This window comes from Alligator mississippiensis, chromosome 1 (genome assembly GCF_030867095.1).
Source record: "Alligator mississippiensis isolate rAllMis1 chromosome 1, rAllMis1, whole genome shotgun sequence".
NCBI classification, from domain to species: Eukaryota; Metazoa; Chordata; order Crocodylia; family Alligatoridae; genus Alligator; species Alligator mississippiensis.
Window position 1 is genome coordinate 296499253 of NC_081824.1, and position 25164 is coordinate 296524416.

At 42.1% G+C, this 25164-nt stretch overlaps 1 long non-coding RNA gene across 1 annotated transcript in view; it reads left to right on the forward strand.

The window, feature by feature from the left end:
- LOC109280309 (uncharacterized) overlaps positions 1 to 19103 on the forward strand; it is a 32160-nt gene extending 13057 nt beyond the window's left edge. Inside the window, exon 3 of the long non-coding RNA XR_002086589.2 lies at positions 16151 to 19103. This is a non-coding gene — a long non-coding RNA (uncharacterized LOC109280309). The remainder of the gene's footprint in view (positions 1 to 16150) is intronic.
- The last annotated feature ends 6061 nt before the right edge of the window (positions 19104 to 25164 follow it).

Consider the following 25164-nt stretch of genomic DNA (forward strand, 5'->3'; position numbering starts at 1 on the left):
GCACCCCAGTCAAAATCCCCGGCCTTGGCTGCAGCTAGCTTCCCAATGCTTCTCAAAGTGAAAAGATTCCTCCTAACACATGTTGCAGCAGGAGGGGAAAAAATCCTTCCTGTCCCCATGTGGTAACCAGCATGGGAAACACCCACAGTAGAACATAGACCTAGTTACTCCTAGATCATCCCTGACTGATGCCTGTCCAGTCTATTCTCAGACACCTCCATCACCATCATTAGAGCATTGAAATGAAGGAGCCCACTCTGCTACACAAGCCTACTACCTTTTTTCCCTTCCCCCAGGCACAGAAGCTATAGCAACCTCTGCATAGCATTTGCACTCCTGCTTCAAGGCTTTCAGGAAAGCATTTCTACAGCACTTCTCAAACAGTTTGCCCCAGAGCCCAGTTGAGATATTTAGACTAGGAATCCTTTCCTTTCTCATGTCCCTCTGACAAGATATTTAGCAGAATTTGCAGATTTGTTGGAACGTGACAGGCTACACCAAACTTGTGACCTCTGGGCTGTCAACTGTGTGCCTTAGTGCCCGTGTCACCCCAGCCCCCAAGCTAGGAATGAGGGACTGGGTTTTCCCATAACGCAGGGGGTGCACAAGGCTAAGAACTCACGTGCGCTACCCAGCTCCCACCATCTCCATTCATTCGGCCAGTCTCTAATCTGCATCGGAGCCAAGCAGTCTGCATTGTGCACACAGGCTCCACAGCAGGCCCAGGCATGTGCAGCTTGAGAGGACTCAGCCAGCCAAGCCTCATTGGGGCTCGCCATTGAGGTAACCTACAGCACTAGTCACATAACTCTGGTCCAGAAAGTCCCAGCTCTTGCCTTTAAGTCCCTCTAAAATCCCACTTGCTCCAGGAATTGATCTTTCCTTTCTTCACCATAGCATGGTCTGCTTGCTGACGTTTAGCTGCTTTGCACATCAACAGAGCAAAGAAATGGCCACACTGTTTCCAGAAACAGGGAAGCAGCTAGTAGTTACCCAGTCCTTTGCCCTGGTGATGTGCAGGCCTTTACCCCCAGTCGTACCCTCTAATGGATGCTTGAAGAACACGGGCCTGATTTTCCTATGTCCTACACCCTGTGTAGTCATTTGCATCATGGCAAAGTGGATGTAAAACCATAAGCATTGATTAAGTCCCTTTTTTTTTCCAGACTTGTGTTTTTATAAGTGAATGACTGTGGTACTGCCACTCAGATGCATGTTATATGGTTAGAGAAATGAATCCAATTCAATTCATACATCATGTGAACATTTTTGGATGATGCTGTGACCAGAAACACAGTTAAGAATAAAATCCTTAAGAGATGTAGGTTCACAGGACATCTGTACTCTCCTTATTCTAGTAGCTGAACCACATATATGAAAACAGTTTTTGGGGTGTAATTGTAATTAATCAGTTGTGGTGTCTAACAGGAAGGCCTATCCAAATGAACTCAATGCTTCTTTGCAGCAAGGACATATTGTTGAAGCTGCACTGAGCTGTGCATTCCTACTCTTTTTTTCGGATTTAGAGTCTTCCGTGTACACAATTTCTACTTTACATTAGAAAATATCATGGGATTGTTCCATCCTAAGTGCAGGATTTTGCACTTGTCCTTACTGAACCTCATGAGATTTCCTTTGGTCCAATCCTCCAATTTGTTGAGGTCTCCCTGAATCCTAGCCTGACCCACCATTGTATCTACTACTCCCCACAGTTTGGTGTCATCTGCAAACTTGCTGAGGGTGCACTCTATGCCATCTTCCAGATTATTGATGAAAATATTGAACAAAACCAGCCCTGGTACACTCCACTTGAGACCAGATACCAACAAGACATCAAGCCATTGGATTATTAGCCTTTGAGTTCAACAATCCAGCCAGTTTTCTATCCACCTTACAGTCCATTCAATTCAACCCATACTGCCTTAGCTTGCTTGTGAGGATGTTGTGGAAGACGGTATCAAAAGCCTTGCTAAATTCAAGTTATATCACATCCAGTGCTCTCCCTGCATCCATAGAGCAAGTTATCTCATCAGAGAAGGCAATCAGGTTGGTCACGGTCAGGCATGACTTTCCCTTGGTGAATCCATGCTGACTGTTCCTGATCACCACCTTCATCTCTAAGTACTTAGAAATGGATTCCTTGTGGGCCTGCTCCATGATTTTTCCAGGGACTGAAGTAAGGGTGATCAGAGCGGGCCCTGGGCTGCAGAGGGGGTTAGTGCTTCCCTCCATGCTAGCGGCACCCACCTGCAGGCAGTCATGGAGGGAAGCACCAGGCCATGCACAGCTCAGGCAGGCAGGCTCTGGGGAGTGGGGGGTAGATCAGGCTCACCGCTTTTCTTGGGTGGAGCCTGTTTTCTCAGGCTGCTGCCAGGCTGTCTGCAGGGCTTCCTACAGAGCCCCTGAGCTGCACAGAGCCTGGTGCTTCGCTCCGCGGCTGTAGGGGCAGCAAACCAAAACTCCTCAAAGGAGTTTGCTGCACCACAAGTCATTTAAGGTGCATTACATCACTGAATTTCCTACAGTGGCTGGAATTAATGCGCAATACACTGCTGAGGTGTGCAAACACCAACACCATTAAAGCGGCGCAAAAACATTTAGCCCGCTTTAAAGTGCTGTGTATACACGCCTCTCGTTTCATCTACACACGGTCCCAGTCATACGAGCTATCCCACCAAATCTCTGTTACTCCAATCATGTCATAATTCCTTGACTGCGCGAGGACTTCCAGTTCTTCCTGCTAGTTTGCCAGGCTCCGTGCATTTGTGTAGGGCTGATTGCCCTACTTTCTGAGAAGGAATGATAAGGCCACTCCTATTGCCCCCTCTTGGACACTGACAGGTGAAAATGTATATAACACATTTCCATATTGTTAAAAGGGCTAAATGAGCAGGTTGGTTTTTAAGACACAAATGCTTCAGACAGTAAAGACTGAAGTTTATTTATTCTGGTCTTCCACAACTTGTAAAAGAAGGGTCAGGACATCAACCACCAAAACATGTCCCTCGGGTTTCAATCTTGTCTGACCAATTAATCAAGTCCTAAGTAGCTAAATGGTAAAGCTTACCCTGTCATCCTAACTGGCTGAGTCTCAGGTCACCTCTCTCTCAGGTACACAGAATCCTTGATGCCTTAATTGGCTAACTCCCCACAGCCATTCATACCCTTTGATAACAATACCTGAGTCCCAGCTGTGCAAATTTGTGGTATAAGAAGAACCCACCTCTATAAACTAAACCCTGAAAGAGGAGGAAAAAGAAAGAAACCCAGCAAGCCCCCTGAGGTCCTCAATGCTGGGTATACAAAGCTGTATTTTTTAGAACAGCTGAAATAAGTCAAACTGGAAGAGTTTTGAAATTTTTTTTTTTTTTTTATCTTATCATTTACCCTCTTTGTTTAGACTCTACATCTATCTCCACTCAAAAACTAAGTGGTTTCATTTTTGTTAGGCCAGTTTCCAGTAAGCCTAACTGTTCCCACACACTAGAACAAACCCACTTGCTGAACTAGGCTTCACATTTTTTGCTATTATTTTTAAATAAAGTGCCATTTTACATACAAACATACTGCAACAAATTAGCTGTAAGTGTTTCCAGCCACCATTAAGACAATGTACATGCACGTTTTTGCTATGCATCTATTTTGCCAAGAATTATAAAGCTAATAATTCAGTTTTTAATTGATTGATTTGAAAATGGAAAATACTTTGGCTAGATAGGCCGGCCACAGATGCAAATATAAACTATAATTCACATTATGAATATGATGCTTTGACCAAACATTGCCAATTTTTTTTTTAACACGAAACACTAGTTGATTTGAATGGTGTAGGATCAGGTACAAGAACAAAGCTTTTGAAAAAAGACAGCAGTACTGCTTTTAAGCATTGGTTTTGTGGTTTTCCTGAATGTGCCTCTTTGTAAAACTGGTAACTTATGGCAACAGGAAAGAATAAAACAGCTGTAAACCAGCTTAACCCTGCACTTGTTTGCTATCTCTTATCATTGTAGGTATGCAAAGGTACACTTATATTAGCATGAATATTAGTGCTTATTGTTTATTTTAACATGGAAAAGGCCATATTTACAGATGGTCAAAATTTTTGTGGTAAATTTTTTGGGTGATGATTTTTTGGGTGATGACTGGGTAATTAATCATTAAAAAAAACTTTCTGCAAAAGAAAATGCTGGCAAGTATTGAAGACTTCTATTTTTATGTACATTTTCTGTTGACATGTTTACCAAGATCATTTTCAAGTTCATGATACAGAATTCCTCAATAGATGCACGTTCTTATATAGAAAACCATATTTTTTTAAACAAAATATTTCAATATGATTTTCAATAAAAGTTTTGGTAAAATCATCTATAAAAGGCAAAGCAGAAAGCAAAATATGGGACCAATTTTGAATGCTACCAAACAGAAAGTCTTTGAAACTTGGATTTGGGGGGGGGAGGGAAAAGCGGGGGAGAGGGGGAAATTTTATCCTATTGTTTTATCAGCTCAGATAATTTTCAAGAGGAAAATAGAGCAGTTGATGCCCAGCTCTAAGACCTACAATTAAAGAGTAGTAAATCAACGTTTAAGACTTCATTTAACAGCACAGTTTTAAATGTGTAGATTTGTCATATCTATATTGCACAGCACCATCTAATGGTAATAGCCAGTGATTACCTCTAGCAGGCACCGTACGTTAATGAAAGAGCATTTTGCACATTAATCAGAGTAAGTTAGAAATATACAATCTGCATAGGACACTAGGTAAGCCAATGCTCAACCTTTGTATACTTTTAAGGAGGGCCAGTTTAGAAGCCCCAAGGCACAGAAGAGCCACACTTGGTGTAAGCATAGCAATTGCATGGCCCCTACCTCTTTATAAGTGACCGCAGGGGTCTTCTAGTTCTCCTTCTGACAGCTGGAGTGCTTCTGGAGTGGTAGGTGGATTCATATGTGGTCATTACCTTATATGAAAACCACTGTATTCTCCTGCCACATGCAAGGTTGTCCACCCTCATCTCTGATAAGGAGTTTGACACATCTATTAAAGCAATCGAGACTGGCTGCCAGACCGGATATTTCCAGAATTCCTTACCAAGCTCACACCCACAATGAAAAGATGGCTTCAGAAATTCATGTATAACGTCTAGAAAGTAAGAGACTTCTATAAATCTGGAGAAAAGCTGACGTCATTGCTATCCTGAAACCCAATAAACTACCAGAGGATCCAAAGAACTTCCAACCCATCTCACTACTCTGCGTTACATATAAACTCATGAAGTGCATAATCCTGAATAGAATAGAGAACATCGTTGATCCCCAACTCCCCAACAAACAAACTGGCTTTTGAAAAAAGTGGTGTACCACTGACCAGGTTACATTATTTACACCTGACATAGAAAACGGATTTGAAATGAGACAGAAAACAGGCAGGGTCTTTATTGACCTTACAGCTGCCTATAACACTGTATGGCATCATAGCCTCAAATATAAACTTCCCTCTGTGATACCTGACCGCAAGCTATGTGCTTTCATCATGAACATGACCTCTAGCAGACCATTCAAACTCACTACCAGCCAAGGAAAAATCAATCACTTTTATTGGCCTATTAGGCAAAACCCTTGTTGATTTCAATAGATTCAAATCCGGCACTCCTACCACTTGTACATGAAGTCTTATGAACGTGCTATATGCAACACAAATCTTGAGCTAGTTCTATCGGGTGCTGCATACTCTAACCCTGACCCAGCAAAGCAATTAGCATGTATTTAACCTTAATCATGGGTAGTCCGATTAAAAAGTCAATGTGATTGATCAGGTGCTTAAACTTAAGCAAGTGCTGAAGAAAAAAATCAGCTGGATCAAACCAACACATGGCAAGATAGGCAAGGACATCTTACCCTTTATATGAATTTGATGAACTTTCAGATTTTTGTTTACAAAATGCAAATTCTTTTACATGATCAACACTTTTCCCTGTAAATATCACAATTAGCAGGGATTTTGAAAAGAAATACAAATAAAAGGAAGACAGAGGCAAGCAGAGAGACAGGCAGCTGTGAAAAAATATTTGAAATATAGATAATATAGATAAGGAATGAAAAAATACTACTTAAACAATAACAGAGATGTTGATCTAGAGGAAAAACACTTAAAATGGCTTGTTTCACCAATGAAGAAAAAGAAAAAGTAAGGGGGACTAAGAAGCAGAGCCAGAAATAAGAGATTGAAGGGGAAAAAACCCTCTGTGACTAGGAGAAATGAGTAGATAGGTCAGGCCATTGGGAATTACTGTTTCAGAACCCAAACATCTAATGCTACTTTCCAAACACCTGCTGGTTTCAGTGACGGTTTTGGGAATGCAGGACAAGCCTTTGAAAAGCAGCTGCTCAGCAAAAGTTATTTTATAAGCATTCACCAAATAAAAACCTGGTTGTGTTGGACACGCAAAACTGCACATTGAGAAGAACTTTTCTAAAGCTTCAGTTACTTTCACTAAAAGACTTTCTTGGCACCATGTTCAATGAGATTCAAAGGGGATAACACCAAAGCGTGTACAGGTACCAGTCTTGTATACCTTATTTGAACAAATCTCTTAGGGACTCCAGGGCTGAACTTGCAAATACCATCAATTTATTTAGACCAAGAATAAAACAAATTATGAAACATTTGCTATATCCAACTAGCCAACACTTAGCTACTAGTCATTATTTTAAAGAAATGAGTAATATGTGATCCTGCCTCTTCATTTACTGATGAGTCTATGCATTAAAAAGCTATCAATACCTTCAAATTCACCACTAACATAACAGTATAATTTGCTATAAACACACCCATGCTTCTGCTCCTAGTGATTTGGTTCACTCTTGGCTAGGCTTGTACCTTACACATTTCTGCTATACAGGCAGTCCTGAGACTTACTACACAACTGGTTCCTGAAAACTGTCTTAAGTCAAAACGTTGTAACTCAGAACCAATTTTCCCATAGGAACCAATGTTATAAATGTGGGATTGGTTCCTGAACCAAGGCCCGATACCCTATTTTCACCAAAAATAACCCAGAATTTTGTACTCAATCAATTATAGATGAGTAATATAGCTACATTAATGTATTTATACTGTAAATAGCAATCATATTGATTTGGAAGGACTTTTTTGAGGTGACTTTGCTGGACGTTTTGAAGGGTTCTTGGCTAGAGTCTTCTCGGTAGTCTTGGCTGCAGGCTTTTCTGGAATCTTGTCTGCTTTCTTAAAGAAAGTGTCCAAGGAAGTTTGGACAGATGTTCTCCAGGGAGATGAGTGATCCAGCGAACTTGTTTGCTGGCGTGGCTTGGTATCAGATCAAGTGTTGTAAAGTCAAAACTGACGTCAGAAAGTTGAAACAGGGTGTCAATTTATAAAAGTTGTGAGTGCAAAACATTGTAACTCAAAACGTTGTAAGTCAAGGACTTCCTTTAGTCTATGTAGAGTTACATTCCTCCCACCTCACCACTGGAGTATGCAAGTGCCTTCCAGCAGTCCAGCGAGTGATGTGACTAACATCTGTCACTTGTGGTTCATCCACTCTCATCCTTTCCCCAAGAGATTTGTGTGTTCTGTGCAGAGTTTTGTTTTGGGTTTTTCTGTCTGGTTGGTTTGGTTTTCCCCACATTGTTTATCAAAGTTTGCTAGAATTGTCATTGCTTTAATTTGGGAGTTTTGAGTACCGTAGTTGAAAATCCTTAAAGAGTCTCACCAGAATAAGATTATTTTGTTAGTGCTGATCTACACGTTAGACTCTTAAGAAGTGTCACCTCCAAGGCATTTTATATACTAATAGTTGTCAACATTTTTAGAGTCAAGGTACCTTTCCATCATTTTTCAAGGTACTCTTCCATCAATTTTTTTTTAATGTGGCACAACCCCAGTTGAGAATCACTGTTGGTACTGTATCAGTTTGCCTCAACTGAGTGCTGCTATCTCTAGGTAAAGCTGCCTCACAGACCTGCCCACAGCCAGCCCAAGAAGGGCTGTGGCATACATGTGATCTCCTTCCCCATTAGAATAACCCTAAAGTAGGAAGGAGAGCAGACCCATACTGCAGCCCTTCCCTAGTGCAGCATCTCTTGGAAAGAGGCAACACAGGACAGATCAAACTGTCCCACTTGCATTTTAATCCCTAGAGGAGCACGGGGGAAGGAGAGACCCTGCTTGCTTTAGGATTATCAGAGACCTTTAATGCAGGAGGAGTGCAAATGTATGCCGCAGCTTTGTGCATAGGGCAGTTTTACCTGGCTGCCACGGTAGTGGCAGTGCCTGTGTTGCTGCACTGCTGAAGTGATCTCATAGCACCCTGGTTGAGACCCATTGCTATATAGATTAGATTTGTTCTGACATGTGGCATTAACGACTGGCTAACGTGCAGCCCAAATTTCTGCAGTATTCTGACAAAGCATCACCCAACCCAGTTCTGGACAATGACAAATCTTGTCGTTTTATTGCCTTTCCTAAGGCCTCACCCTGTTCCTTTAATGGATGCTCTCAAAACCAGCACTCCTGGAGCCAGATGTAAAGAGAAGAATATGGCCATAAAACTTTCTGAATGGTTCAATAACTACTGGCAACCCACTGAACACTAAATATTAGATTAACATTCAACAGCTCCATTGCTGCTTCCCATGCTTTGGCAGCTAGTTCTCACTGGTTTGTCCTATGCTTACTGAGCAGGCTGGAATTCTCTTCTGTGAAAAACCTCAGTACAGTCAGTTCCAGCAGCTCTTCTTCCTGATCATCCACTACAACATAAAATCAAGGAATGAAACAGAAATGATCCAACTGGCAGGCAAGCAGCAAGTGGAAACTTAGCAAGGTAGTGATGTGTTTAAAAAAAAGTCCAAATCTATATTCGGTGGTCCGTAAAGTATGCTCAAGTGACTGTTACCCCATTCTTCTATCTCTTCTTTTGTTGTGCCCTGATCCTCTTTGGGGTATGGGCCTCTTTGTGATAAGAACAGCTCTTTACAGTATGTCTGGGCAGTACCTAACCCATATATGGGCATTTTTTTTCCAGAGACTCTTTACACTTTTCTCAGCAGGGAGCAACTTCATCTGAAATGTGATTATTGCAATCCAGGTTCTGGAGACTTGGATTCAAATGCTGGCCTTGCCATACTCTTCCTGTATGAACAATTGGCTAATTACTTTATTTACTCTGAGATTCAGTTTTCCATCTGTCATTTGGGAATAACGCCTCCTTGCCATTCAAGGGTCATGTGAGAACTAAAGTCCACAAGCAATTATGAGGTGTTTGGATACTCTTATGATGAGGCCCTGAATAAATATCAGGCATCTGTCCGCATGTTTCATCAGACATAGTTTGTCAGCAAGCCAGAATTATTTGACCAATAAGAGTGTATGAGGGGCTTTATAGGGAAAAATCTAGGTGAAATGTTATGATCTAGGTTACAAAAGAGGTTAAAGTAAATGATTTCATGGTCCCTTCTGGCCCCAAAATCTCTGAACCTATAAACTTTCCTGATTGCAACAGTACTGCATGATAATACTGGCTTCAGGGGAAACAAGATACCAGGAAAGCCCAAACAAATTCCCTGTCACCAACTATAGAAACTACAGGCACGTTTGAGACACAGAAAAGAGACATGCTGGGAACAAAAAAACATTCCCTGTGAGGCATATTTGCAATGAAGGCTCAAAATTTGATACCTGGATATCCAAAATTTGATACCTGGGAGGGACTGGGGGGAAGGGGGAGCAGCTTGGGAGGGGTGGGTTCCCCATCCACCTACTCACCCCCCGCTCACCTGCAGCAGCAGCAGCCATCAGGGTGCTTGGGGCTTCCTGGCACAACCCCACCGCGCAGCACGAGCCTGGCTGCCTGGCACCTGGCGCTGCCTGTGCCATATCACGCAGGCGCCATGAGCCTTCAGGCAACTCCAGGCCATTAGGGCTGTCACCTGGGGCCCCACGCCACTCATGGGGACTGCCTGTCACACTGGGCTGGGTCCTGCATGCACAGAACAGCCCGGCCCAAGGGCACGTGGGGCCCACGCACGCAGGACCTGGCTTGGTGTGACAGGCAGTCCCTGTGAGTAGTGTGGGGCCCCGGGTGACAGTCTGAGCAGCCCGGAGCTGCCCAAAGGTGCACAGCGCCATGCCGCACTGAGCCAAGCCAGGCTGGGCCCGTGCAATATGGCACAGGCAGCACTGGGTGCCAGGCAGCTGGGGTGGAGCCATGCAGGCCCACGCTGCAAGGGGGGGAGGGGCTGTGCCAGGAGGCTACAAGTGCTCTGATGGCCACCGCTGCTGCAGGTGAGCTGTGGGCCATGCGGGCGGGATGGGGCCATACAGGGGGCATATAGGCTATGTGAGGGGGCTGGAGCCATGTGGCGGGGGCATGTGCGCCCTGAAGGGGGGATGGTCCATGTGTTGGGGGGGCGGGGGCTGTGCCCTGTGGGGGACAGGGGACCCACCCCTCCTGAGCCGCCCCCCTACACAATCCCCCCACACCCACAGCCCCCCCCACATCTACCCACACACCCTCCCACATCCCTCCACACACCATACCACCCGTCTTCTGCAAACCTCACATCTCTCCCCCATCACACACTCATTGTGCCCAAATGCCAGACAGGATGAGACCTGCTGGCAGGAGCTGTGGCTGCAGAGGCAGCTGTCCCCACATCCTAGTTAGTAAAGGGATCAGGGGGAGCTCTAATTGTTCTATGATAAGAAAACCAAAAGCAAACATCAAAACATATGGGTATTTAGAATTTATTTTATCATGATGATAGAGACACTGGTAGGCTTCCAGATTGCTTTAACATTGTAAATATATCAGTAAAATATTGCCCAAGTGATCTGTCTCTCTATATATATAATGGTCTTTTGGTTTAACTGTGGAAGAACATGGATTTTTGGGTATCTTAAAAAATGAATTTTGGATTATTTTTATCAGAGATTTTGCAGTTTTTAAATAGGGTACACCAGGATTCCTGCTAGTGAGGCAAGTGGCAGGACCCAGGCAGAGGAGCCTGCTTAGGGCTGGCACCTGGGATCCAGCTGGAGGTGGCTGACCTCATGGCCACTTGGGGCCAGGAGGACATGCTTTGACAGTTCAAAGAAGGCCACCACACTGAGAAAATCTTCTGGGCGATAGCTGCCCAGATGGCATGGCAGCAGCACACATGGCAGTAGTGCTGCACAAAGGCCAACTGTGCAGCCACAGCCCACTAGCAGCTGGTCCAGAGGTGCAGCTGCTTCTGCTGTGGCCATGTAGTCCCTGTCCAGGTCTAGCAAGTGTGCAGCCTTGGGGCCCCATGCCATCTCAGGTGGCAGCAGAGCCCACTGCCCCCACTGTGCAGACTTCTGCAGTGGTTAGTGCAGCAGCCCCCACTGCCAGACTGCTGCAGTGGGTAGAGTGTGCAGGGAACTCTAGGTTAGGGCTCCTTCAGCAGTCCAGCTGGCACAAGGGCTAGTGTTCCCAGCTACCAATTGGCTGGGCCCCAGAAGCTCCTGAGAGCAAGTAGCTCTGAGCTATTTGCCAGGGTAGCTTTTTATATTGCTGGGGAAAGCACAGGTGCTGCCCTCAGGCTCTAGCTCCCCCTGGCTGCAGATCCGGGAGGAGCTGGGCAGGGTTATTTTGCCCCAAGTGGCACAACTTGCCCCACAACAAACTGCATGTCTGGGCACACGTGCTGAGGCAAAAATCCAGAGTTTAAATTTGTGCCATACCTATTTGAGCTGCTGCAAGCACACGTGCCTGCATATGTAGACACACCTACCACTGCATTTTACCCATATTTATTTGGGCATCCAAAATTTACTATATTTTAGCTTGTATCACCTGTAAAACAGGGAGAGAGAGAAGTTGACTGACTTGTTCTAAGACAGGCAGCTAAGCTAAATAGAAAGTGCCCAAAGACCAACCACAGAGGGCTGGTGGAAGCTCATGGCGCTAGCTACATTTGCAAGCACTGTTTTAATAAGGTAATGTGTCAAGCTTGCTTATGTTTTAAGACTCAGCCCCAGAGGGCTTTCATATACTTCCAACACATCGGACTAATTGTAGTTTACATTTGTATCACTCTGTATTAGAAGTGCTCCACTTTTCAGGAAAACTAATTTGATCTGCAGTATTTGGCTGACCACAGTTTTCTACATGAAACTTGAGTGGCTCTGTCCTACTGAATGGAGCTTTTGCTTGTAGTCAGTGGAAAACATGGAAAGTGATCTGTGGCATGTCGCCCTAAACATTGTTACATATTGAAAATAGTTTCAGCTTCCTCTGCATAGCATAGTCTGGAAATAAAACATATGGAGTTAGCACGACTGCTGATTGGATTTTGATTGTTCTGAAATGAAGCCAAGTTTAAAGTGGAGAGTGCAGCCTGAAAGGAAATACAGTAGACACTAGACAATTTATTTGTTTCTGAGTGGGGACCTGGCTGACAGACTGCTTCGAAGGTGGCTAACAAGAGCAACATGTTTCCATATGGAAACCATATGGGGAAATCAGCCAGCATCTAAGAACATGGCAAAATATATGTACCATGGCAACTCAATAGGGGAGTTTTGTAAAATTGGTGCCAGTCATAACAACAAAATGTTGATGGATAGGGCTGATAAATAACTAAAATAGTTAAAATACTGACAGGTTTTAGATAAAACACTTTAAGATCCATATTGGAAAAACACAAACATGAGGCCCACTTTAAAATTTAAGAGTGTGATGGATGGCATTAATGAGCATCTTATTTGCAAAAAATACTGTTAAGTTCTAGATTTCACGTGGTCCCACATAAACAAGAAAGTCTAAAAGTTGCCACAGAAAAAGGAAAAATGATACTTATGACCTTATTACTGATGTTAACTTTCAATTTAACTTCTCAGAATATTCATGTAAAACCTATCAAGCCAACAACTGTTGACATTGAATTTCTGCATGTATCACTATTAAAATTTAAATGTGAATAGAAACCAAATTCACACTCCCCACTGGGCCATAATGCCCATAAAGCTAAAAGTGGACTTTCTACCCCAAGATACGTTACATATAGCTAGGGTGCAACTACGAAAGTTCTTGTGAACAACTCTAAGGACAGAAGTCTTAAGTTTTCCATCACAGTGTCATGAGTCATTAAGAGAGACATTTCAAAAGCCTTTAAATACAAAACTTACCATATTTAAACCTTCAGTTGTACAGGATTTTCTCACAAACACACACCACATTATTATTTGGTATGCTTACCACTGAAGTACAATGCGACTAAGGGACTACTTCAGAATAGGCAAGGAATGCAAAAGAAAATATGCATTAAACAATGCTGCCCTCCAGTGGTGGAACTGTAGTGCAAAATTTCAAAAATGACAAACCTTCAAATTCACTTGCAGTTAATAAAAAGCTCAGGGTTTTGTTTCACTGAGGGGTAATAACTTACTTATTATTAGATTTATGGGTTGACTTTCCCAATGAAAGCTAAAGGCAATTTACACAGACGAGCAAAGTAACACACAAACCAGCGTTTTAAGAAATCTAATAGATAGTGTAACCGTATCATTTTAAAACTAGAAATGTTGTATATAGAACATAATTATATGGTAGCTGAAGTTTTAGTACAAATTAAAAAAAAATCATCTTAGCTAATCTGAAACTGCACTTTTCAGCAAATAAACGTTATCCAAAAAAAAGTTTTACAGAAGAACCTTAAAAACAAAAATCAGAGTGGATTTTTATAGCAGACTGTCAAAGCCCACCCAGTTTACCTAAAGTGGAAAGTTGCACAATAATTCCTTCATGGGAATAGTTATTCTGAAGCTGAGCCCCATGTGTAAATCCTTAATCACATAAGTAATACTTATTTATACACAGGAGGAGCATTCCACTGAAGCCGATGTATGGACTTACATGTGAATAAACATGTGTAGGTTTGCGCTCTCGATTGGCACAGTTTAGCCTTTATTTACATTTCATATTCCATAAATTCCAGAAAGATTAAAGACAGCAACAGTTGATGGATTCTATTACACTGAAACTGAGAGCCTGGAAGATGACAAGAACCATGCTGCTCTTCTGGCAAATAAAAGCAATGCAGTACCTAATTAACATTAATGGTCTCTAGGTACTGGTAGTTGACATTCTGAACAAAAAATCTTTTTTCCCAGTGGATCATTTAATCCCTCTCCATATCCCATCCTGCCAGGAATCTGAACCCAACAGACCAGATCGCTGTTTCCCAAAGGCTGGCAACATTAATAATACAAGCTTCAAAACTGGGAATTGACCAAAGCATGATGATGAAGCACCATCTTGTTAGGTTTCATGGAATTTACTAGCATGGACAGGGGGGAGGGTTGATTATTTTCTGAAACAAAAACATGACAGTGCTATTAAACACCCACTGGCAATGCACCTACACCAAAGGTCTATTTCAAGAAAGAATTTCAATGAAAAGAAAAATTATTTGATTTTGAAACATGGGACTTCATTCTGGCTATATTAAGTGGTTCAGCTGGTTAAAATACAAAGTCCTTATCACTGCAGAACTTGTCTTAACCTGATACAGGTTTCCCTCACTTTATGCTGTACATCTGTTCCTGGAAAATGGCGCATAACACAAATTTGTATAAAAGGAACACAGTTTACAATGTAACAAATAAGGATACGTTCCAAGACCTCAACTGTACTGACCCCCAACCCATTTCTACCACTTTTACAAGACAATTTTGGTACTCACCAACAGCAGACAGTACACACAAGCACAAGGCATTATCATAATAGGAATGGCAACTACAGAAACATGTGTCGCAGACAGCGAGCGAGGAGCATAGATCCACACAGGAGACTATATTTTGGTGCACATCACTCCCACAATGCACCGCACAAAGCAGCTGACTGTGGGGCTTCTACCACACCAATCACATAAGAGTGAATTATATAATGAATTTTTGGTATAAAAAGGGTTAAAAGCAAAAAGCAAAGTTGTACATACAGAACCCGCATAAAGCAAGGGAAACCTGTACATATCTGAGTGCTCTCTGCCATTTAACTCAGATCATCTCACTCTGTAGTATTGATATGGTGAAATAATTCTATGCACCATACTATATCAAAACAACATTCAAATTCTGTCTTAATCTGACATAAACCAGGAAATTCTTAGTCAAGACAGGAATTAGTCCTCGACTCATCAGGCTCCCCTCAAAGAAAAGTAAAATCTTTATGTAGCTGATCTATCTGCATTTCAAAGCCTTTCTTAAGTGTCTTTTCCTTGAGACTGTTTTCCTTCAGAAACTGCAATGTTCACCTCAGTTTGATCAGGAAGAAATGTAGTCAAGTAAGCAATTAAAAAAAAAATCTGTTATAAACCCAATTCAGTGAAGCACCAAAGCAGATTTTTAAGCATTTTATGTTGAACAGTCTTATGTCCCTAGAAAACTAGAATGGACACGTTGGTGACATTTTTATTTGCCACTAGGTAGTTATTTAAATTAGTGGTTCTCAAACTCTTCTGTACCAGGACTCATCTGTAAACATCCATGGCCAGTCCCAACCTAGTGCCCTGCACTCCTGACCCGCTGCCCCCCTCCCCCAGGTGCCAGCACCCCAGTGTGTGGGGTAGGGGCAATATGGGGGGCCACAAGCAGCCACTCAAGCTGGAGTTCCACCAGCCTAGAAAGGAAAAGCCATGACTTCCCACATTTTTCTCCTTTAGAGAATCCTTTTTTAAAGGTTGTTTGCAACCCTTTCATATATTCTTACGACCCATATTTGGGTCACAACCCACGATCTGAGAAACACCAGTTTAAATGAACTGCCAGAATCCACTTAATTGATGCAAAAGTCCAGAATTATTTACAGACCCTTTTTAACCAGGGCTTTTATATTAAAAAGGCGGGGAACAAAAACCCTTAATTTGCACCAAGCACAACTTAAAACACCCTCCCCTACAACTTTGGGTGTGGGGGCTTCAGCCTCATAAGCCAGCTTGAGTCTACGCAATCTAGAGAAATATTATCTATTATATCTATATAGCTATGTAGGTTAAATGGGTTGGTGGGTAGGTACTTAATTTACATGCCATTTCAGCACTGAAAAACTAAATTTCTTGTTCATATCAGATACCTCTGTGACTCCTTTTCATTTACTTTTTATAGGTAATTACATGAATGGGATGCGTCTATCTGAATATTTGGGGATAAAAGAGAAAGAGTGACAGACCTTCCAGTATTTCACTGCGCAATGTTTCTATTTTAACAATGTGGAAAATTTTGCATTCACTGTTGTATTCGAGAGGAGTAAGTCTTTGTATCCCTCTTCCAGATTGAAAAAGGTATCCCTGTATAAAGCTCACCCACCCATTCTTGTTCCCCTCCAGTTGTGACTGGGTCAGGTATGGAGGTGTGTTGCAAGATTTGACTAAGAGATCTTTTGGATCAGGCAAGAAACTGATTGTTTTAGATGTGAAAAATCAGTCTCAGACCTCACAGGTGCTGCCCCCTCCCCCAGCACAAACACAACCTTACTGTGGCTCGTATCCTTATAGCTGATGCCCAAACCCTTTGGTATGCAGATCTTTAGCAACATTGAGATTTAAGCCAACATTGACCAGTGATTCTGAATACTTCAGTTTTGGTTGCTTATCACACTGGACTTTGTTTCAACCCTGCAGCTCCTACAGTGTTTCAACTAGAGTTGTGTATGGCTCAGTACTGCTGATAATCACAATCAGTATGCAGCAAGGTGCCCCAAACCAAGGGCCCTACAGTTAATGGCCACTCCTGAAAACATGGGCCTATATTTTTTTTAAATAACATCATTTCTTTTTGACATTTAGAAGTGTAGCTCTTTATACAGACAGTTTTTTCCAGGGTGGGCCCGACTCATAGCCCCCAACAGTAATGTAACTAGAGAAGGATGATTGGGGCACCTGCCTTGGGCACCAACTTGGAGGAGGGGGGAAAGGGGCTAGAAAATAACAGCCACTGCAGCCACAAAACTGCACCCATAGTACTGTGACAGTTGAAAGTCAGATTAACACATAGGTAAACTAGGCACATGCCTAGGGCCCCGAGTGCTTATTTTACTTATTATAATTGAGTGAAAAAGTAGGGACCCATGAGTTTGTTCACCTAGTACCCACTAAAGGGTTAATCCAGCCCTGCCCAAAAGTCACAGCTCCCCAAGCAATCTTGGTATGCCTCTCCCCTCTAAGTAGGATTGTACTACAAACAGCAAGATTAATCATAATAAGGGAGTGAAGGTATCCAATATTCAACCCATAGGTTGGGCATGACCCCAGAACTCTCTCCTCAAGGGCACAGCTCATGTAATCCATTTTGAAAGGACCTGACTGACAACTGCCCACACTCCAGTGAGAGACTGAAGAGGACCCAAAAAAGAAGCCAGGCTGGGTATACACACCTCATTTCCATCCCAGCACTGCCAAGCAATGTCCGTTTGAGCAGCCATTGTCACAACAACACTCTGGAGTTGGGGTTCAGAGAAAAGAGGAATCTGAGCCCCCACTCTACTCTCTGCTTCTATCACTGCTGAACTTCCTTCTCTTATTGGTAGCAGGGCCTTTGTTTTCACTACTAGTAGTACAAACTGAATGCCATGGTATCAGCAGCTTCTTTTGTACAGGCCCTGAGTCTGCTACAAATTTCAGAAACTGCCCAAGATGAATGTGGAAGCCTCTGCTTTCTCTACAGTGTGTAGGAGTGGGAGAGAGAAGTGTGATAGGGGAAGAGAGAGGGAGCCAAAAACATTAAGAGGACAGGGCAAGGAAAAGACATGGTAGGTGGTGTGATTTTTTTTCCTGAAGGCAGCTGGAAAATGAGGGAATTACATACGAACAGGAAGTAAAACTTCTTGAAAGATGGAGAGGGAGAAAGTGGAGGAAAGCAAGAGAAAAATCCTTACATATGAGGCTTCCATGTCATTTGATTTTACAGCAAGTCTTATAATAGTTTGTGATTTTCTTAAAAGAGCCAGCTCCCGGAGTCATGTGATTGTCACAATCTCTCCTTTATTTAACAAAACAAAACAAAAATCATCATGGGTCTGTACCATCACAACTACTGGGGGAAAACTTGAAATAGTGGTCCAAGCGTGTACCAGAACTGTTTGGTAAAAACTAACAAGAATCCAAAACATTTGAAAGAAATATATCCTTGGGATTTTTCCCCAGCAGTCACATTTTGAATGCCTGGAGGTGACTACATTGAGAAAAATTACATAAGTTCATTTTCTATTTAGCAATAGCTTTGTCTTCATATACACAACTTAGCAAAAGAGAAACGTTCTGCAATCAGACAAGACGACGAAATTTGCTTCTTGCCAGACTTTTCATTTCCAGCTCTCAGTTTTGATTGAAATGGTAATTTGGCTCTCACCACAGCATCAGGCTTGATACCCCTGATGTAGAGCATCAGTCTTGTTTCATTAAGGTCACAGACCTGAACAGCATATTAAAAATATCTAGTCTAGAAATAATAGCTGAGAAAGCTGCTGAAGCAAAATAACAGATAAAAGTCCTTTTAAATACTGAAAGTTTTGTACAACTGCGATAATGACCAGACTTTTTCATATCATTTTGAACACACCTTTAAAACAAACCACAACAATAGATGCAGCTTCCTGTATCCATTTCCTGGTATGAAGCATTCTAATTTTTTGAAATAAATACGCTTTGGGTTATTTTTGTAAGGTTCATGTTTAATATCAGTCCCCAAGTGTGTAAATGTGTAGAACACACCAAAGATTTAACATCTGCTACGAATAAATATGCAGAGGATCTCAAGTTCTCTATTTTAAGATTATTGGGATATTGTACAGGTGGCCAAATTATTAAAATATGGTTTGAATTCAATGCTCATGCATTTTTATAACATGTATCAGATTTTAGAATAATTATAGACATTGCTTAACAGTCTGGCAGCCACATGTTAACGCTAGAAAACACCCAGCTGATTTGCTGCAAGTTCAAATGTTAAAGGCCACTTTTCAAGACAGGCGCAGACACACTATTCACCATTAGCCGTGGAAGGAGGCTGCTCTGCACAGCCAACTTCTTGAAACACTCTGGGTGGACTGGGTGTAGAAAGCTAAAGCACCTATTTCTTTTCTAAATGATAGGATATTGTATGAATGTTATTTTCTAGGATCCACATAAAAATGTGTTTAAGAAGCGAGCACCATTGCTCAGTTGTACTTAACTTTCAAATTCTGGCTTGAATCGCATACAAATAGTGTAACAATATAAAAACTATTAACATACAAATGCTGAAGAACTCATTTGATCATGTTTCTCCATTCCTTCGTTAATTCAGAAGTGAAACAACAGCAAAATCAATCATAATTATAATAAAATGTCAAAGAGCCACGTTCTGCCATATTTAGTCATGCTGAGTGGTTCCTTAATAATTATTCCTATTCTTAGTGAAGTACTACTAAATGAGTCAGAATGGCAGAATCTGGCCCAAACTAAAAAAGACAGGAAATACAGTAATCACAGCATTACTCACTTTTAGGTTTAATCTAGTAGATGGTTCCATTTTTAGTTTATCTAAAGCCACATCAGAATCTCATCTGGTACACTGAAATGACCCAAGCTGAGGTGTCAAAAGAGGAAGTTGTAGAGGAAATTGATTATAGAAACCATGCCAAATAACCAAGACTGGATGGTATTCACCCACAAGTCCTGAAGGAACTCACACTCAAAATTGTCAATCTACTGACTTTAGCATGTAACCTATTGTTAAAAACAGGCTCTGTACTGGAGGACTGAAGTATTGTCTATATAAACATTATTTTTTTAAAAGGGCTCCAGCAGGGATCTAGAGAACTACAGACCAATAAGCCTAACTGCTGTTCCTTGCAAAATGGTAGAAGCCATTGGAAAAAAAAATGGGATTATGAATCACATTGATGGGCAGGACTTGTTGGAAAAAGTCAACTTGGCAGTTGTAAAGGGTGGTCATGCCCCAGAAATCTACTGAAGTTCTTGGAGAGTGTCAACAAGTATATGGACCAAAGCGATCCATTTGATATAGTGGATCTTTACTTTCAAGAAAAGCTTTTAATAAAGTCCTAGACCAAAGGCTCCTAAGGAAGTTAGGATGTCAAGGTATTATAGGCAAGGCCCACTCTGTACTGGAGCCTACAGTGTTTAACATATTGATAAATGATTTGTAAATCAAGGTTAATACTGAAGTGGCCAAGTTTGCAGATGGCACCAAATTAGTTAGGGAAGAACTGCAGAAGATCGTTAAAAACTGAGTAAAGAGGGCAACAAAATAGCAGATGATGCAATGCTGATAAATGTAACATATGATGCATGTGGGAAGGAATAAGCTGGAGATGCCCTGAATAAATCTTTTTCCCTTTAGCACCTGCTCTTTGCTACAATGAAATACCAAGCACTGAGCAAGATAAACCTGTAGTATGACTCAGTATGGCATCTCTTATGTTCTTAAGTGTTAAAGAATTCAGGGGATTTTTGGACAGACTTGCCAGATGACACACGGAGCTTGGTCCACTAACAGATTTACATAATACCCTGCGGCCCCTCTCTCAGCGCTGCCACCGTGCACCCAGTCCTTACTCTTGCCCCAGGCACAGCCCTGGCCGGTAACAGCCTAGCACAGTCCCCAGTCCCGAGCCCACCCAAGCCCTACACACAAATCCATGGAGCACATGCCCCCCATGCCTCTGCGGGGGTAAGCGCAATGGCAGGAGCCACCCTGTTCCCCCAGGCTCCTCAAACGAGCTGCCTATGGCTCAGTCCCATATTCCACCCTGGCTGGGCAGCACTTGCCCCTGCCCTTGCTTCAGCGCCATTCCCTCCCTCACTGTGGAGACCCCAATCTGCACCCCTACCCCTGCTCTGTGCCCCCTCCTCCCTACAGATTTACCAGTCAGATGCTGCTCTCCAAGCTGCTAGGCTGCATTCCTGGCTGTGTGCCTGCTGTGGCAGCTGCACACACACGTGGCATTTATCTGTGACATTATGAGCCACATAGGCCAAAAAAAGCCAACTGCTGATAACGTCAATTTCCCTTTCATTAGTGCTGATATGATATAGACCGATGCATTGGTGCATCTCTAACAAAAAGATTTGCCCAAGGCCACAGAGCAAATCACCACCACTAAATTATATTGCCACTCACTCCACACAAATTATTTTTTTGGTAGAACAGTATATTGACTATGGCTCCTTTTTTGGCCACCTTAGACCTTCAAGTCCAACACCACCTACAGCATAAAACTTCTGAATAGGCTGAGGCACTGCCTCATACCATGTACTGCATATTTCAGTATGTCTGTCACTTGTTGGACTGAATGGGATGCTAATGACATCGTGACAACAAACTGCATATGGTAAGTATAGGGTTGAGGTGTTGCTGCAGCCATGATGGTCCAGGAAGTGTACCAGAGGCAAGAATTTTTTTGTGATGATCTTTTATTGGTCTGACTGTATAACTCAGTGTATGTTGGTCCCAGCAGATTGAAGAAGACTATTTACTATTAAAAGTAAAGTTGAGGTAAGAGATTTTAAAAAGTTTACAGTGGCTGTGCACTTGGATTTCTGGTTACAATTTTTTGACTCATTAGGTACAACTGACACAGTCCAAAACCAGATCACTTTGCAATGGTAAGTGCATCTATATTAAACCTTAATATAATCTATACAGGACTGCCCAAGTTTCTCAATTTGATCCATAAAAGTTATAGGCATTTTATGGCTTGCCCCATTCCATTTGAGCAGATAGTTCGGTATCTGTATCTCCATTATTTTAAGACTATAAAACGACTCGGCAAAAAGAAAAAAATGACTGTAGTTTGCTTATGTGGCTTTTAGTCTGCTGCCCTTTTCAAAGTAGTGAATAATGAGGTCATTGTAGGGTTTTTACAGACAAAAAGCAAAACAGTGTAGTAGACATCATTAAAATGAACGCAGAGTCTTGGGGAACTCGCTCTAAATGTTGCTTCAGTAGAAACTCCACAGTGGAAACACACTAGATAAACCTGCTCAATCCAGGTCTTTTATTGTGAGGGAGGGGTTGTTTGCAGAGAATCACAGGAACTTATATTCATCCATTCAAAGACATGCAGTGTTAAGAAATAAGATGTTTGTACTATCATAGCCAGGAATAAGCTAAACATAAAAGCCAGCAAAGATGCCTCAGCTTTAAAAACAAAAGTACCTTTCAGCTTTACAAACAAAATCAGTACCTCTCAAAGTAACTGCATCTCACATACATTTTCATGTAACTGATCCCAAAGAGGATGAAAATATTAAAGAAAACATTGCAAAGGAGAGTATTGAGCAGTCTCTGCATATCTATGGAGACCTCCTCCTCACATAAACTACTGCCAAGCCATGTCAAATTTGTTGTATCCTGTTGTTGAAAAGAAAATGTGCAAATATATGTTATGGAACTGAAGTGTGCAAATGTATTACCCCACCATTAGACCGTTTGTGCAATTCAACAGATCTCAAAGTAGGGGTGATGACCACAAGTGAATTCATAAACTCCTTGTTCCCCAACTCTGCAATTAACAGAATGTGGGGACTGACAGCTGCTCCCTGATAACTGTGTTTATGCCTACAATTACTGCAAGGTAAGGGATAGCTAAACCCAGGATAACCCAGCTCTGTTTAATTCAGGGGTAAGTGGCCTGGTTTAGCTTTCACTATGGGGAAGAGCAGACAGGGACAGTTTAACTGCATCTCAACTGTTCCACTCTGGGTCTCCGCTCCCCCTTAATTATAGGCACGTGAACAGCTACCACTCTGTAGGGTCATAGAAAATTATAGAACTGTAAGTGGGGTCACAACCAGGAAAAATCTGGGAACTGCTGCTGTACAGACTTACCATAATTCACTATTACAGGCAGGCTAAGTTGCAGTTATATGGATGACCTTAATTCTAACATTTCCTAAGTTTCAAGTGCTTAACTTCATAGGCCAAATGCATATCTTTAAAGCATTTTTTGGTAAACAATTTCCAATATGTGCAAATGGAACAACCCCGCCTATCACTCTTCCTCAGTCACGTTTAAATTTCAAGCATTCTGCACAACCTGCATTAGAAGACTAACCACATATGCTAGCAGCATGAGAAAGCTTGGACATGGAAAAGGCTTCAGTGCCCTGCTAGATCCATGCACTGGGACTGGGAGACCATCATGCAAGGCAGGGAGTCTTAGGCCAGTGTCAAACTTACCCTGGACAGGGCTCCTTGTGGGTTAGAGCTGCATGAAGCAGTGGCAGTTGCAAGGGTTGACAAAGCGATCACTTACCAAACCCCTTTCTGTTCCCCCCCAAACAATACATGTCACAAATGAGACTCCATACTTCAGACTTCACCAGGAGGCCCCACTCCAGCTTTTCCTACCCCCAAATTCCCAGCCTCTCCCGCAGCCCCACAGGCCACCACAACACAGCTGTGGGCCAGATCCATCCTGCAAGCTTTAATTTAACACCATTTACTTATTTCATGGGTGGATGGTTGGAAGCAACACAAGTTGGCTTTCTCCCTCATACCTAGAAAGTGGTAGGCACTCCTTGTCTCTTCCCTTTCTGCCTCCCAGAAACATTAAGAGAAAGGAGGTGGGTGGGAAGGAGCCCAGCTGTCTGTATTTGGGATCCTCAGTGCTGGACAAGGTGCCATAACTTCTTCTCAAATTGCAACACCAACTCAACTTCACATTAGAAAGCTTGTGTTCAGTTATTTTGGCAAAACGCCAACATTTTTTGCTGACAGTGCATGCAGGGGAGGGGGGGGGGGATGATTTTCAAGGGTTTGCATCTTAGCCAAACCAAAAAGGAATTTTTTGGGACCAAAAAGTGACTCTTCGCCCCAGTTAATTACAGGTAGTGGAGGTGTTACAGCTTCTCAGAAAAGATTAAATATCCAAATAACTGCTGGCTACCAGCTCTCCCTAATAACAAAGACTTGCTTAAAAAGAAAGCTGACAAGGTTTTAGGGGTTTGTTTTTTTACTGGGAGCAGGACCTAGAGACTACCTCTATAAAATGTGGTAAAATGAAAAGAATATATAAAAAAATTCCCTCCCTGTTGTGCATTCTTATGTAGGAAATAGTTAACTTTTAAGATTCATGAAGCAAGGATGAGTACCAGTTCATTTATGTGAATGTAAAGAATCTTACTGGCTTCAGCAGGCATAGGATCAAATCAACACATTTTCAGGGAAGAAATCATCATCAGATCCAGTGCAACCTCTTCACCTAGTAGTGCTCCAGTTAATGTATGAACTATAAAGTCACCTAACAGATCAAATCCTGATTTCATATTATAATACTGCCTCTCAACTATTGACAAGCCATTCCAATGGCTAATTATTCTCATTTAGAAATATACACCTTGATTCCAATACTTATTTTTTGTTACTGTTTTAACTTCGAGACATTAAATTTACCCTAGGTAAACTGTAGTGGCTATAAAATCAGTATCAGAAGTATAATTTCCCACATCCCAGAGACTGAGAAACTGTGGCTGCTCCATCTCCCAGCCACGGGGGTGCGTGAGTCGTGCCCATGGCTGGGAACCTCTTAGCTGAGGGGGCTCCCAGCCACAGGAGCCTGCTACTTGCTGGTGCAGAAGGAACCCAGGATCATGCTCCTTCTGCACTAACAATAAGGCGAAAGGGGACCCAATGCTGGATCCCACTATCATGCTTCTTGCCATGCACACGCCTTTACTTGCACATGTAGTGGGGCTCTAAGATTAAGATTTTCCATGAAACTTGTATATATTTATTGTAAACTACATATATGAAATGTATAAAATAGGCAACTGGAGAAGCCAACAGCAAAAATATGAATTCAGGTCACAGGTACAAAATCAAAGGCAGAAAAAGGTTCTATTCAAGCTAAGTAAATATCTGCTTAGAGGTGGGAGAAAAAAAAACCCAGCAAGGAGAAGCATCTCTAGTGAATTATTACAATATAACACTTGCAGAGTGATAGCTCTTTGTTTATCTCAATTCTAAACTAGTTGCTGTATTAACAGCATATTAAACCTAAATCCCAACTAATTAGTATGCTGCAATAAACTGAAAATTTACACCCTCATCAAGGGCAATTAATAGACAAAATACAGCAGGGACTACTGAGATAAAACCACACAAAATAACACAAC